Source organism: Equus caballus, chromosome 1 (genome assembly GCF_041296265.1).
Source record: "Equus caballus isolate H_3958 breed thoroughbred chromosome 1, TB-T2T, whole genome shotgun sequence".
Lineage (NCBI taxonomy): Eukaryota > Metazoa > Chordata > Mammalia > Perissodactyla > Equidae > Equus > Equus caballus.
This window is the reverse complement of record NC_091684.1, coordinates 8,379,113-8,393,622: the sequence shown is the minus strand read 5'-3', so window position 1 is coordinate 8,393,622 and position 14,510 is coordinate 8,379,113. Positions and strand designations below refer to the sequence as shown.

At 39.3% G+C, this 14,510-nt stretch overlaps 1 long non-coding RNA gene and 1 other non-coding gene across 12 annotated transcripts in view; one reads left to right on the top strand and one right to left on the bottom strand.

Moving 5' to 3' along the window:
• Positions 1 to 7,031: 7,031 nt before the first annotated feature.
• LOC102150668 (uncharacterized) overlaps positions 7,032 to 14,510 on the top strand; it is a 42,070-nt gene continuing 34,591 nt past the window's right edge. For 7 of the 11 annotated variants that reach the window (XR_011433343.1, XR_011433356.1, XR_011433360.1 and 4 more), the window contains exons 1-4: positions 7,032 to 7,337; positions 8,207 to 8,316; positions 8,833 to 8,946; positions 13,286 to 13,497. This is a non-coding gene — a long non-coding RNA (uncharacterized lncRNA). The remainder of the gene's footprint in view (positions 7,338 to 8,206; positions 8,317 to 8,832; positions 8,947 to 13,285; positions 13,498 to 14,510) is intronic. The other 4 variants (XR_011433328.1, XR_011433349.1, XR_011433355.1 and 1 more) reach the window with 1 other exon arrangement.
• Positions 13,783 to 13,886, bottom strand: LOC111769863 (U6 spliceosomal RNA). Its single transcript, XR_002802698.1, has one exon. It is a non-coding gene; the product is annotated as a U6 spliceosomal RNA (small nuclear RNA).

Genomic DNA, 14,510 nt, shown 5'->3' with positions numbered 1-14,510 from the left:
TGTAAGTAAATGACTAAATAGATTAATAAATGGAACAAAATAGACAAATCTCCTTGCAGAAGAATTCCAAATAACTTATGTAGATACCCTGCCTTCAAGGAGGTGGCGCATAACTCCCCACTCCTCAGGTGTCAGCTGAGCATAGTGACTCCTTCAAAATGTACAGTATGAAATACAGTATGAAAGTAACAGAGCTGACATAACCAAGGGCACAAACGGAATTAAAAGAGTAGCTTTACAACAGAGAAACCTCACAAGCACTACCTCAGCCACGTGATCAAGGGCAACACCCACAATCATAAATCATGTGGATAGTAAGTACAATGTGATGAAAATGGTACCCTATCTCTATCGTCTTCCTCCCAATAACCCGTAACCTCAGTCTCTGATGAAAAAACATCAGATGAATTCCAACACAGAGGCATCCTACAAAATGCCTGACTAGTACTCCTCAAAACTGTCAAGGTCGGGGCCAACCTGGAGGCGTAGCAGTTAAGTTCCAGCGCTCTGCTTTGGCAGCCTGGGGTTCGCCAATTTGGATCCACTTATCAAGCCATCCGTGGCAGGCATCCCACATATAAAATACAGGAGGATGGGTGCAGATGTTAGTTCAAGGCCAATCCTCCTCAGCAAAAAGAGGCGGATTGGCAGCGGATGTTACAGGGCTAATCTTCCTCAAAGAAGCCCAAAAAACTGTCAAGGTCATCAAAAATAAGGAAAGTCTGAGAAACTGCCAGAGCCAAGAGGAGCCTAAGGAGACATGATGATTAAATGTCACATGGTGTCATGTTTGAGATCCTGGAACAGAAAAAGGGCATTAGATAAAAACTAAAGAAATCTGAATAAACTGTGATCTTTAATAATAATGTATCATTGTTGGTTTATTAATTATAACAAATGTATCATACTAATATAAGATGTTAAGAATAGGGGAAACTGGGTGCCAGGTATATGGGAAATCTTTCTTTTTCCGTAAATCTAAACCTATAATAATAATAATTTTAAAAAAGCCTATTAAAAAGAAAAAGACTAGTAGTTGGTGGAGCTAGGATATGGACAAAGCAGCCTGACTCCATAGCCCATACTGTTAACAAGTAAGTAATTTTCTAGGAAAATAAAAATTATCAGAATTTTCTTAACAATGAGAATGAAAAGCTAAATAGAACAATGAGCCTAGATAAATGTAACAGATAGTCAAAATTGTCTCTCTCCACCTCCTCCCATTCCACCCCCCAAAAGGCAACAGGCCCAGATGGTTTAATAAAGAAATTTTTCCAAAGGAACCAATGACTCCTGTGACATTTGGGCTGTCCAGAGAATAAGAAAAAAAAGACTGAAGGTTTCCCAATTGGTTCTATAGAGCTGGTATAATCCTGACACCAAACAGGATAAAAAACAGTGTGCAAACACAGAAAATAAACCAGTGCTATCTGTGAACACACGTGCAAAAGTTTGCAGTAATAATACATTTTATGCCTGGGAGGCACCAGAGTGGTCCAGAATGAGTCACTAGACAGGCCTGGGGCTGCGGCTGTTGACCAACCAGTATGGAACTAGTTCAGTCTGTAACAGCTGTCCTGATATATTCTGTGCTCGTCAGCCCTGGGGTAAGCCCATTGATGTTGTATGTCTAAGCATATCCGTGTTTTCAAGGCTGTAAATACACAGATTAGGGTGTGGAAGGTCACACACCAAAGTGCTAACAGAGATGAGATTATTGGGACCAGGGCCATGACTGGTAGAAAAGGGAACTTTTGTTTTTATTCAATTATCTTCTGTTATTTAAATTTTTATGGCTAAAATAAGACATATATTCAATCCTATCCAATCAAAATCCCAATGAAAAGATTTTTGATGTGATAATATGATATGATGACATGATAAAGTGAGTCTAAAACTTATCTGTGAAAATAACTATGTGCAAATGGAGAATCAAGAGGTTGGGGAGTACAAAACTTGCCCTAACTAATACTAAAATATATTATAAACTTCAGTGTTTTAAAAAGTGTCATTTTGACTCAGGAATAGATAGAAACATCAATTGATCCAAATACAGCACCCAGAAATAGACTTAAGCATATATAGAAATTTACTGTATGATGAAAGCAGCATTTCAGATCAATGGGGAAATGATGGATAACTCAGATGCTGTAGCCATTTGGAAAACAGAAAGTTAAACCTCCATCACGCTGTTTACACTGAAATAGATTGTAGATGCATCAAAGATTTAAATGTAAAAATCTAAAAGCATAAAAGTACTAGAAGACATGAGTGACTTGTAGAACCTTGGCGTGGGGAAAGCTTTTCTGATATGGTGAAGAAACTAGAAACCACACAAAACTGGACGATTAGGCTCCCTAAAAATTAAACACTTTTGCACAATAAAGAATACCATAAACAAAATCAAAAGAAAAAGACAAGCTGGGGAGAATGTGTGCCACACGTATGGGATAAAAATGTAGATCCTTTGTAAAAATTTTAAAAAGTGAAACATCCTAAAATAAACTAAAATGAGGAAGTGATGGAAGGAGAAACGCAAAATCCTATGGTGTGCCTTTTAGCAATTCTTCCTTACGTGTAAAATGTGCTTACTCTTTGGCCTAGACATTCCACTTCTGGGTATCGATTCTCTAGACATACTTATAAAAATTTTAGCACCGTTCGTAATAAGAAGAAAAATCTGGAAAAATCCAATGAAGATTAATAATGATTAAATAAATTGTGGTATATCCATACAATGGAATACTCCACAACCATCAAAAATAAAAAGGTAAATCTATGTGTACTGACATGAAAGTCTTCAAGATATTTAAGTGAAAAAGAGTTGCATAGCAAAGTGATCACATTTTTGTAAAAGACTACGTATGTTTGCATAATTTTAGAAAAGGATCTTGGAAGCACATACACCAATTCATTAAAAGGATGATTTCTCAGAAGTGGAAAAAAAGTGGATTGAAGACAGTGCTATCCTATTTCTTACATTTACGTGTAGTTTGAATATTTTTATAGTTTGCATTATGCAATCAAGAAAAATAATTAAAATTCAGAAATAATTTAAAAATAATTGTTAAAATTCCTTTCCTAACTCCATATTCCGTGTTGTCAGCAAAATAAAAATTTGTAGGGAAAAAAAGGCAACGAATTTGATTGATAAACCAGCTGAATGAGTTGAATGTCATAGGCAATCTCAAATTTTCAGCCAGAGTACTAGTTGATTCATAAAGAACGTTCAAAAACGGGATTAGGAAAAAAGCTCCAGGGAAAACCATCACAATCTCCCACACAAACTTGTTCCTAGTCCTTTACTCTCTCTTCAGGCTGATGATGGCATTCTGAGCAGGCTGACGATGGCATTGGCCGGGGACAATGAGTGATGAATAAACAGTCTTGGACAGGAAGTTGCCATTCCAATAGGAAACTTGGCAGGAGAACTGAACGAATGGAAGCTTTGTGAAGCGAAGAAAGCCCACCAGCTGTGGAACACTGCTGGCACCTGTGGTGTGGTGAAAGAATCCTGGCCTTGAGAGTCATGAAATTTAAATTGGGTATTTCCATTAATAATTGAGTTAGAAAATCAGGTAACCTCTTTGAGCCTCATTTTCATCATATGAAAAATGGGATTAATGATACCTATCTCACAGGCTTATGGTGAAAGACTAAATTTAAATACGTGTGTGGAACCCTGTAAATAGTAAGACAGTGTGCACATGTAAATTGTTACTCTACTGCTTGTGGAATGTGTGACCCAGTAGAAGGCAGTAGTGGGACCATAACTGTCAGTTATTGAAGACAATGCACCATGAGAGGGCTAGGGTTGCCAGATAATACGCAGGATGCCCCGTTAAATTTGAACTTCAGACAAACAATGAATAAATTTCTAACATAAGTATGCTCCATGCTAACTGAGTACAAGTTAGCATTTAGTTCTCTTTTCCATTGTTCTTGCCTCATTTCAAATAAACTGGACACATCTCCCCAACCATTTTGAAAGTTCCATGGGAATACAGATCACATCATATGTTTATTTTGGATCCTCCAAGGATGCTTCAACACTATCATGCACATAACATAGTCATAACATCATCATAGATGATGATGGGAGCAAGGATGTGGTTTGAGTGTCATTAGCCCCCCAATCCCTTCAGAGCTTGAATACACATGCTAATATCCTTGGGGTCCTCCCTCTCCCGTGGCTACCCTGGAAACCTGTGAATTAGCTAGTGCATGGGAGCTCAGATACTGGCCCATTTCTAAGAGTGAAGGAAAGAAGGTCTCAGAATCTAGTATGATACAAACTGACTAAGCTCATTCCTATTTGCTCTCGTACCACTGCATAACTCTGGTGCGACTTGAGTCATCCACACTTGGCTTAAAATCTTAAATTCCTCCTCTACTCTGTTTGAGTGTTGCTACATGATTATGATTCACTAGGAGATAAATAGAAATTTTTAGACTCTATTTAATTTATTTAAAAAGAAGAAAGATAATTTACGCCTTCAAACATGGAACCTAACTCAAATCTGGCTGCGTTTTAGGCTACCAGATTTTGAAAAGAAGGCAGCACTTCCGAAACATTGTGGGTCCCTGTCATTCTTTCTTACTTGGCTCTTTCTTGCTAAACTTCTCAATGAGGTGTTAGAGCTGCCGCAAATGTCCCTGGCTTAAAAAATCATACTAAATCAGTGCTTGGTTAGAAGAAGGGAGAAAAACCAAAGAATATAAGAGTTACTCTACCCATAGACAAGATGATATTCTAGATGCAACATGCATAATCAGTGGTATATTTTTTTTAAGGGAAGGTACGGAACTTTCTCTGGAATTCTTTGATGAAATATACACTTGAATCACAAAAAAAGAAAATGCGACAAGGAAATACTTTGCATACTGAGTCATGGCCATGGTTATGCAGGAGTATACACCATTTCCAATTAAACAAAGAAATAGGCAGTAGAAAACACTTTTTTAAAAACCACTGAGTCTCTTTGAAAGAAAAGTAGAATTTGCACTCTACCTTATTCATTAAAGTTAGAAACTGCCATCCCTTTAATGAGCAGCCTGAGGGTCGAGAAAGTGTCTTGAATAGCTATATTCCAGGGAGTACTTGGCATCATCACCGAAACATAATGTGGGATTGCAATTGTGTGGGGGTTTTTCCGAGTGAATAGGAAGTGATCAAAGATAACATTGCCTGAGAAAGAATTAAAATAGTGTAACATTGCATCAAGTTATAGCCAATGCCAATCATTATACGGATGAATGAACAAGATCCTTTAAATAATGGTATAGACGTGCTGTGGCATTCAGAATATAATGACCAACTTCAGTGGAGTTCAAATAAAAATGCAAAAGCATGTGCCCACTCATCTGGCCAGAACAGTGAAGAATAAGCACATCTCTTTAAATAGATCTGTAAGCCACATCCTTCATTTACATCATCTATAAAACACTGGACTACAGGAAGTAAATTAATTCAAAAAGCCTGCCTTAGGAATTTTATCTTAGCAATGGGAAATGTTACCTACTAGGAGACTAGAAAAATTAGAGGCACAATCAGAAAAAAATAAAGGAAAAAAAGACTTCCATAATTACAGTGTGATCACCTTTCCCTCTGTGAAAGGACAGGAAAGGAAAGCACAATACAGGAATTGAATTCATCATTGTGTAGATGAGAGTTCCTGGCATATAATGCTAGACAGAGCTATTTACTGGAAAAAGTGTTGCTTTATTTACATGCTAAACAGCACCACCTTCCAGCTTCGCCTGACTGACAAATAACAGCACAGAAAGGAAGAGAAAGAAAAGGCAATCTTCCCTATTCCAGAGCGAGTCAGAACAGGACAGACAGGGGTTGTCACAAGTCCAAACATCTTGACCCCATCATTATAAAATGGAATGCCCAGCTTTTCCAAACATCTCCAAAGAGATGATCTTTGCTTTTTAGTAACAAGTTGCATAGCAAGGAAACTTGACTCTGCATTCAGAAGGAGGGATGGGGCGGGGAAATCAATACTCGCCTTAATCTAAGGAATCTCCATAGCACAACTCTTTCAAAAGAAGGGAAAAATAAAATTTAATCTTTGTCAGAGGACTCATAAATAAGGCCAAATGCACCCTTGTGCACTTGAGTAAAACAAAAGTGAAAAATATGTGATTCGATGAAGAGAGACTGGCCAATGAACGGAGTGAATTGTTTTAATACAGTAAACAGGAGATCTGAATAAAGAGATCAAAGGAGGCCAGAGAGCGTAATGCACCCACAATTGCAACTGCTCCCCAGGGAGTGACAAGAATAAAATTGGAAGATCTTGCTCAGAGAGATACCGCCATTGATTCTAATCTAGTTGTTTATGCTAATCAAGGCACAGCCTTAGAGCTTCCTCTAAAAGTTTTCAGTTTTTTTATTTAGAAAATAATGCTTGAACTTGCAGTTGGTATACACAAATTCTGACAGATATCAAGAGGGGAAATGAGGGCACTGAGGGGGAAAACAAGTAACATATTCAGGATATGGTTTTAGTCTTGCTCATTCCTTGCCATGCAAGCTTTGGAAAATAATTTTTCCTCTGGGCAAGCATTTCTAAATTTTATGCATTTGCCTTATCCTAAATATTTGTATTTAACAATAAACACACTAACCCCCCCCCCCAAAAGCTCTTTTTTTTCCTTAAAAACGAATAAGACTGGGTAGAGAGAAAATTCGTATAAGAAACTGTATCAACAGGATAACCATACTTTTCTCATCTGACCTTTAGTTTCTGAGTGGGATGAAGTCTATAAGGAGGTTATCTGCATACCACTTACTTATATTACTTTAAAAATTTAACAAGACTATTTGTAATTGGACAGAAATGAAAAATGTATGTTTGCATGATTCTGTTTGAATTTCAGTTTAGGTGGCCCAGGGAATGATGATAAACTCACAGCGAAGCAAAGCTCGGGAAGTTGGTGCTGCAAATGGTGGGAAAGAAGTTCATTAGCTGCCTAGAAATCGGCTGAATATCCTTCATAGAACCAAGAGTGTCATTGAGTTCAGTGAGGGGCTTTGCAGACGGTGAGCACTCGTCAAGCATATGCCCCATGAGGACAGAGGCCCCACAAGGCCATCTTGCCACTGACCCGGGCCGGCCTAGACCAGGAACTAGGTCAGTGCCCGACTATCATTACCCAGCAGCCATTGCCTGGCGGCCATTACCCGGCAGTCTTTGCCCGGCAGCCATTACACACCGCCATTACTTGGCACCATTCCCCAGAGGCCGTTGCCTGCCACCATTTCCCAGCAGCCATTGCCTGTTGGTCCCCGGAAACCCAGGGTGCCATCACAGCCGCAGATGCCCCAGGTGCGCTGGATCAGGAGGAGCTGGCTGCAGTGTCTCCGTGTCTGACTCAGGAGTCCTTCGGAGCTGTAGGGCCCCACCTGAGGGCCGGGGCACTGTTCCCCCAGGATTCTGGGCCGTCAGGCCCCAACAGGATGTCTGCGCGGGGTATCCCTGGCCTGAAGGGAACAGACTCCTTGGGAGGGAGAGAAAGTGACTTCACACTGTGGGCGGGGGCCGAGGCTGAGTGAAGCCGACTGGCCAGGGGCAGTTGTCCAATTCCCGGTCTGTAAGAGGCCTAAGGGAATTCTGGAAGTCTAAAGAGATTGGGAGATTGTTTCATTAACCACAATGTATCTCGCTTCTGGGGTTGGAGGGATCTCTTTGAGATGCTCATCTGGGTAAGATAAACTGCCTAAGTAGGGGTTAACTACAAGCTTCTGCTTTGCCCCCATAGGGGTGCCCTCAGCCTGCCAACCTGCATCATCTGTGGTCGGCCCACTTCTGCCCTTCCTCCCTTCACCCCTCACCTCCTCGTGATGTCTCATCTATAGTAAATAAGAGACAAAGCATTTATAGGATTGTGCTGGGTGGTGGAGAGGATTGGGGTTTAGCAGGAGTGTGTTGCTCACATTGTGTCCCAGCCCAGAGCTTTATCACTTGGGTGTGGGTGGGACAAAGCCCAGGTCACCTTGATATCAGAGGTATCTATGTACCTGTGAGAGCTTGTCGTGGAGCAGAGCCCCAGAGTGGCAGGCGACCTCATCCACAGCAGCTGCAAAGGAAGGAGAGGAACATGACGAATATCACAGGGTTTTTCTGACTCCTTGGGGGGGTGGGTAGAATTAGAGAAATCTGTTTTGAGACTGTCATTGTGGCTGTTTTCTCCGCAGGCTATGTGGCTTGGGAGACGTGGAGAACTGAAGCTGCTGTGGCACCTCAGGACTTGGACATTTGACAGACAGGCGCTGGCAAAGAGACTGCTGGCTTTGGGAGTCATTTTGTAAGTAGGCTCCTGTTTGGGGAAGTATTCGTGGAAGGTCTCAACATTCAGCTTCCCGTGGAGAACGGGTGACTTAGGTTTCAGAGCCCTGGACCAGTCCAAGACCCCACACATTCCCAGACGCCTATGAATGAGGTCGCCAGGCGATCTGAAGGGGTAGAAAGACTTCTGGGAAGAAATCAACCAGAAACTGGATTTGTTCCTGTTAATGAAATTTAAAAATCCATGCCAGACCTAAATACAAATCATGGACTAGAACTATGTTCTGGAATGGCATAAAAAGAGGAAAGGTTTTGGACAAAAGTATGGTACTTTCATCCTGGAAACAGAATCTCGTCTTGGAAGCTTAGAGTTCCAAACTTTAAACATTCAAGTTACAAATTTATCACAATATTTCCAGTATTGACTGATTATGCAAATAAAGTGGTGAATTTATCGTTTCATTTCTGAAAGAAAATATTTTACATCATTTATACACCTTGTGTAAGGTCAATTTTTTCTTTTCTACATTTTTAGGAGAAGACATTTCTGCTGAAAATAAAATTCATGAGGAGAACTTCATAAGTGCCCCAAGGAGACTAGCCTGTGGGCTGCAAATTTAAAATAGCATGCCTGACAATGTTATTTCAGGTTTGTATATATCATGTTCTTAACACTGTATTTCCTAAAATTGGTGATCTTCAAACAGGAGGAGTGAGACAGAAAAACTGGAGGGCCTTGTTGGAATTTCCAGGTTAAACTCCACAGTGTGGTAAAGAAAGACTATTCTCAGATTTATTATTTTTAAAATACAAATTACAGAAGTTAATGCTTGACGAAATCTTTTTGGCTAGTGGAGGATATGCAAAAGTTAATTGAAGTAAGTTAATTAAAATAAGAAATAAAGATTGAGAAACTGTCTTAATATTAAGCTAGTCTGAAGAATTTATCTACTAAGAAGGAACTTAGGCAGAGAAAATAGTCATGCGAAAGCACAAAATGTGGTATAGTCTGCTGAAAATTTCCTCATACCTGAATTAAAAATTAATCAACATTGCATTAGAAAACTTCAGCCATAGGCAATGAATGATAGACTGTAGATTTACAAAAATAAGGGACTAAGATAATGAAATTCACCTTTTCATCCTTATTTGTAGACCAAAATAAACTTAGATTTAAATTTGAAAGCAGACAAGTATTCAGATCCTTAATACTGTGATTTTATTCTGAATAATTGCCTTTTATTTTCAATGCCTATTGTGTCTTTACTGTACCTCATGTCACAATTTAATCTCTCTTTAAACTTAATTTAATGCCCAATTTAATCTCAATATGACAGCTAATAATTAAGAGAACTCGTGTTGTGTAGCTTAATGTTTGGTTGTGTTGGTCATGTATATGTGTCGTGTACGATATTGTTTCATACCGTGCAATTTAATGAACAGCATCACTTGATATGTTTATTTCTGAAGAACAAAAAACCAAGTCACCATCTTTTGAGAGTCAAAACATAGGTTTTCATGGTGATGTTGTGAACAGCAAAAGATTTTATATGCTACAGAGGCCTACTTTTAGTATTTGTATGTTACACGCACAAATGTACAAACCTATAGATTATGTGTATTTTATACATGTACAAATCTGATACATGTACATGTGTATCAGACATGTACAAATCTGAACATTATAAATTACAAATCTGAAATAATCGTTTTGTAACGGTAGTTATAACTTGGATTAATAATTTGTATTAGTGGTTTTCAACCTTCTTCCTGTTTTTGTTTTCAGTGAAATATTTCAGAGTAATTCTTACTTGGAAGCCCAATTTGCACAACCGACAAAGGTGGCTGCGCTCTGATCAAAGTGCTTTTGGGGGCCTGGAGGCAGCCTTTTAGGTTCACTCTCGATGGCCCTCAAGCCCTTTCATGGAGCCTCTAGAATTTCTGGAACAGTTTGAAAACCATTGTCATATATAATGCCCTATATTTGTAGTGGGTTTTTAATATATTATAGCATTTCATTCTCACAATGTTGTTCAATGCCATTTCATTTTGCAGATGATAAAATGGGGACTCATATCGATTCATTTCTCCCGCTGCCACATAACTATTTGAATGCTTAGACCTAGGACTTGAACTCAGACCATCGGACTCCAGTGTTTTTCCCATTATTTCATACTGTTCATGGCAGTAGAAAACATGCTCAGAGTCTCATTCCAAGTAGGATGAAATGGAGTTTAAGTCAGTCACGAGTGGTTCCTAGCCTTGTCCTTCCTCAGCAGATGTGACTGGTGATAGCCATACTCCTGTGGCTTACCCAGGATGCCGATCGCGGAGGCCGTGAGGTGTATGTAATCCCGGCCTGTAGGACTGGCCCTTCCTCTCCCACTTGAGAAAGCTTATTGTAGCACAGGCCATGAGGGTAAAGTTATTTTCTGAATCTATTTTAATTTATGAACAAGGTGAACAGTTCACAAATTTCAGTACTTTCATTATTAATGGAAACAATTACTTTTCATGATCCTAGTTAAGAGACAGTACATCTAAAGAAGTAGAATTAGTGATCAGCATCTTGAGAAATATTATTAGAGTATTAGAATCAAAAGTTACTTTGGTGGGAGAAGAGACTCAATAGGGGCCAATGAATAAAGGAAATTAAGAAACAAAAATAAACTGCCTGGGGATGAGATGGGACATGCGCAGTAGAACTGGAATTAATGTAGCAGTCGGAGTTGTGACATTCAACAGCAGTCAGTGATGAAGACTCAGTTTTGCATGTGGCAAATACATTCAGTATTGGTCAGATGTTCACTAAATGAGCTTTCCCAGTTCTCCATTCCTTTTCTTCTGCGGATCTAAAAGGATCCTGTGGAGGAATAAGGAACCACAACTATCAGGGAAATGCAAATCAAAACCACAGTGAGATTTCACTTCACACCTATTAGAATGGCTAATACCAAAAAGACAAGAGATAACAAGTGTTGATGAGAATGTGGATAAAAGGGAGGAACTCTTGTGCACTGTTGGTGGGAATGTAAATTGGTACAGCCGTTGTGGAAAACAGTATGGAGGTTCCTCAAAAAGTTTAAAATAGAATTGTCATATGACCCAGCAATTCTACTTCTGGGTATTTATTTGAAGGAAAGGAAAACACTAACTCAAGAAGATGCATGCACCTCCAAGTTCATTGCAGCATTATTTACAATAGCTGAGACATGGAAGCAATGTAAGTGTCCGTCAGTGGATGAATGGATAAAGAAAATGTGGTCTGTATCCACAATGGCATATTATTCAGCGATAAAAAGAAGGAAGTCTTGCCGTTTGTGACAACATGGATGAAGCTTGAGGGCATTATGCTAAGTGAAATAAGTCAGACAGAGAAAGGTAAATACCCTATGATCTCACTTATATGTGGAATTAAAAACGATAGCAACAAAAAACTGAACTCCTAGATACAGCGAACAGATTGGCGGTTGCCAGAGGTGGAGGGTTGGGGGTGGGTAAAATGGGTGAAGGTGGTCAAAAGGTACAAACTTCTAGTTATAAGATAAGTCCTGGGGATGTAATGTACAACATGGTGACTATAGTTAACAATACTGCATTGTATATTTTAAAGTTGCTAAGAGAGTAGATCTTAAAACTTCTCATCACAGGAAGAAAAAATTGTAACAATGTATGGTAATGGATGTTAGCTAGACTGATTGTGGTGGTCATTTCACAATATATATAAATACTGAGAGCCAGCCCTGATGGCCTAATGGTTAAAGTTTCGTGCTCTGACTTCTTCGGCAGCCCAGGTTCACTTCCTGGTCTTGGAACCACACCGCCTATCTGTCAGTTGCCATGCTGTGGGGGTGGTTCACATGGGAAAGCTAGAAGGACTTACAACTAGGATATATAACCATGTGCTGTGGCTTTGGGGAGGAAAAAAAAAGAGGAAGATTGGCAACAGATGTTAGCTCAGGGCAAATCTTTCCCTGCAAAAAGCATATGTATATATATATAGAATCATTCTGTTGTATAGCTGAAACTAATGTAATGTTATATGATGAATTATATCTCAATGGCAACAAAAAAATGAGTCACAACTTAAGATGTCTGAGAAAAAAACAGAGAATGATGTGAGTCTGGGGAAGAGAAAGCTGAGGTTTTAATTCAACCGTTTTGAGGACAGAAACATAATAAGTATGGAACTATCTTGTCTCAGTCTCTTCAAGGGCAGGCTAAGACATGTATAGGAGATGCACAAGAGAATTTTGCCACCGTGCGGGTGGCAGACAAACTAAGATGGGAGAACAAGTGAGGCCAAGAAGCTCATTAAATGCAGGAAAGTTTCTCACTTGAAGTTCGTTCTGGAAGGCAAAGGTGTGGAGCAATGATCCTCTCTGGATCTCTTATATGTGGTTTTATTACTCCTGTGGCCAAGAGAACACGGGTGAATTTTTAGCAGAGGAGTCGTAGACATGCGGCAGCAGTAGTGTCTCATGAAATGTTGATAAACGCTATGGGAACATTGGTTCTGTGTTCAAATCATGTTGGGAAGTACTCAGTGTACAAAAGGCATACAGCTGTCTTCAGGACAAGACTTCTCAGAGCCCTCGATTTGTTCATGTACGTTGTACAGCTCTGAGCACAAGAGAACCAGCAGCGTTTTACAAACTTACTTCAATAAAGAACTATTTCCCCTACCTTTTCATACCTCACAGAACACTAGGGTTCTGGGGAACACAGTTTGGGAAATGCCGATGCACAGCAATGTTCTTAAGCAAGGATGCATAATCAGAAAATTGGCAGATACCTCCTAATTAATAAGAAAACTCAGTATATCTGAGAGCAGACTTGGTAATGTCACACTAGTCCTTCCCTACCCTCCAGATACAGGACCAGGGTTCTGTGGGACACCCTTGGTCCTTTGGGTTGTGCTGTTCTAGCCACCATGACCTGTAAATTCCCGTTTTCCTTCCTTTGCTTAATTGCCTTTCCTCACATAGACTGTCCTGCCCTGAGCACCTGTTAGACACAAGCAGAGCACAGAGCTGGTGACAAGGAGGAAGGAGGAACTGTGGGATCCTGCCCTCAACAAGCTTTCAGATCAGCGTGCAGCCTCTGACCTGAAGCCTTGCCCATGTTGCGCTGCTCTGCCTCTTCTGAACCTGGAGGTCTTATGTTTACGTCTCTCATAACTCTCACCCTATTTTGCTTTGTAAGTAGTTACTTTAAATTTAATGCTTATTGAGCGTATACCCCATGCCCCTGTGCTAAGTGCTACAGAGGGCAAGGAAAGGAGTCTTGCCTTCAGAGCAGTTAGCATCAGGGTAAAAAGTAATACGTTAGAAAGATAGTCTTTGATTTTTTTCTCTTTTGACAAATAACTGACAAATAACATTGTATGTATTTAATGTGTACAACATGATGATATCTATACGTTTTGAAATGATCACCACAATCAATTAATTAACGCATGCATCATATCACAGTTAACCTTTAAAAAAAAAAAAGGAACACCACGAATTTGCATGTTATCCTTTCACAGGGGCCATACTAATCTCCGTATCGTTCCAATTTGAGTATGTGTGCTGCAGAAGCGAACGCTAGTCATTGATTGTTAACACAAGTCTTAAATCCCCTGACTCAATGAGAAAATAAAAATTTTCTCTTCGTTTTAGACTAGCAAGGATGCAGATACACCCTCCGATGCTGTATTTTCCTTTGCCACACCCTTCCCAGTCTCCAGTCCCATAGAGGAAATGAAAGGCTCTTTCTTAATTTAGCTTCAAATCCACATTTCTTTGTACATAGAAATGTGACCATGTCTAAGCTGCCTTGAACCTATTTTTAAATTAAGTGATTTGAAGGCAAGGTAAGAAATTTAATATTAAGGTCCAATATTCTTTTTTTATTTACAATCTTTTGGGCTTACCCTTTATTTCTTGTTTTCTTTTTGCATATTTATTCTTTCCACTTACAGTTAAATAACACAAAATGAAATGAAAGTGGAAATATTAAAAAGAAAGTAATTATCAGTATTACCCCATAGAATTTTGCTTTATGAAAATATTTTTAAAGCTATTCCTCATGTTGAAGTTTTAGCATTCATTAATATATGTATTTTGTGCAAAATCAGCAAACTCTACATTGCCGATTTGGCTGTTATACACACAAATTAATGAATGTACTTTAATGAATTTGATTAATATACAGCAGTTTAAGATCCAT